The sequence below is a fragment of the Gavialis gangeticus genome, unplaced genomic scaffold (genome assembly GCF_001723915.1).
Source record: "Gavialis gangeticus isolate Ggan-Ray unplaced genomic scaffold, GavGan_comp1, whole genome shotgun sequence".
NCBI lineage: Eukaryota > Metazoa > Chordata > Crocodylia > Gavialidae > Gavialis > Gavialis gangeticus.
In genome coordinates this window covers 87,638,027-87,639,968 of record NW_017729024.1, presented here as the reverse complement: position 1 = coordinate 87,639,968, position 1,942 = coordinate 87,638,027, and the positions used below count along the sequence as shown (strand labels likewise).

At 43.9% G+C, this 1,942-nt stretch overlaps 1 protein-coding gene across 10 annotated transcripts in view; it reads right to left on the bottom strand.

The window, feature by feature from the left end:
* Positions 1 to 1,942, bottom strand: part of CDC14B (cell division cycle 14B) — a 93,005-nt gene that overhangs the window by 16,916 nt on the left and 74,147 nt on the right. The gene's annotated exons all lie outside the window — the stretch shown is intronic.

The window sequence follows — 1,942 nt, the reverse complement described above, 5'->3', positions numbered from 1 at the left end:
CTTAGGCTGTGAAATAATATGGTAAGAATGTATTTTTTTTATTACTTCACCTGATAGCTTACAGTTGCAGATGCTCAGTTAATAATCACTAACTACAGATACACAAAGTGACTCTATCCTTCGTGTGCCTCCATTAAAATTATTTTAGCAAGGTGCATCACATGCAATTTTAGCTCTGCATGTATAGAACCACAACTAGATTCTACAAATATTACAAATAATTTTCTTCAAAAACTGAATTAGGTTACTGGCATTAGAAAGTGAAACATTTCAGTTGCACTTTCAGTTACATGCTTTCAAGCAGACTACAAAAATCTTTGATGTCACTTTTGCTTGGAGTAGGCCACTAGTAAACTCCTCAGACGTCGCACCTTCTTCTCTGAATTTTGTTTAAATAGCTATAAAACGACTGTACTAAGTTACTCTGAAGACCCATAGGAACAATGTGCACATATATTTTAAGATTATTATACAATTGATTACTCAACATCATACCTGTGACAACAGATAAATCTGAAATTAATTAATGCAAAAACATTTTGCTTTCACCACAAGGGATAACTGTGCTACTGCACAGTTATGCTTTTATCATTAACACATGGTCTTGTTGCATGCCACACTTTGCTTTTAGAGCCAGAAGCATTAATATGACTTAGAGAGTTTCCTAAGCAGCTGCATGTTACTGGTTACAACGATCTAAATATAGATCACACTACTGCAATGGAGTCTTGAACCAGCTCCCATGTGTTCCTAGTGCTGAGACCAAAAATCAGCTGCAAATCAGGCAGTTCAAAAATGCACACACATATCTATGTTTTTTAAAGAGTAATTTAGCTGACTTTTGGGTCCTACTCCCATCCAGTCCACAGATTGTGGGTCTCAGCCCCCCACAAGTCTCCCCATGGGTCCAGAAATTTGGCAGTGGGGGAGTGGTGGCAATTCACATCAACACTGCCACTGCTCCCCCTGATTTTAAGTTTACGGAACTGTGGGGCTGGATTGGCTTCACCTGGGTCAGCCCTGCACAGAGGGACTGGGCCTCAATCCTGCACAGCTGGACTGGGCTGGGGCCAAGCTAGGCTGGTCCTTCCCACACAGCTGCGCTGGGTCTCAGTTGGGCTAGCACTGACACTGTATCAGGCCCACAGGCAGGATCTGGCTCCCTAATAAACCTTGGGCTGCTCATCTGGCCACAGGCCGAATATGGTCAGGCACCACTGATATAAACCAGTGGGGGCCAACCTTTATGGCAGATGTCACAAATTAGTTCTGCACCCTCCCCAAGCATCACTTCAATTCCCTTTCCCTGCCCTGGTGCTCTGCTTTCTGCTCCTATCCCTGTGCTACCTGCCTGATCTGCTGCTCTTTCTGCTTCCTTCCTTGTGCTCCCCGCCCAATTTATTGCTTTGTTTTCTGTTCTGTCTGGTACTATGCTGTCAGTCCCTGCTTGATCTGCCAAGTGCTACACACAGAACCTGCTCATGCCACTTTTGGCAGGTGCACCACAGGTTGGCCACTCCTGATATCAGCTATAGCATGAGTGTTGGTTAGATCAAAAAACACACAACAAGGTCAATGTTTTTAAAGAATTCCAGACTCGAACACTGAATGCACGTGTAAAAGGGAAATGTATTAAAATGAGAAGAAAGAAAAAGGATTTCCATAATTTAAATCAGGGGTTCCCAACCCCTGGGCCACAGCTCAGTACTGGGCTGTGAAGGGTTGGTTGTCGGTCTGCAGGAGGTAGCCAACCCTTTTTTATACTAGAGTGACTGCCATAGCTGCCTGCTATACCAGTCACTGCTGGTCTGCAGTTTGCCAGTCTGCGGTCACTTCCAGTCTGCTGGTCCACAGCATAAAAAGGTTGGGAACCCCTGATTTAAATAAAACATCTTCCTGTATGTGGAGCCAGGTGCTAAAAAGGGAAATATAACAACACCTC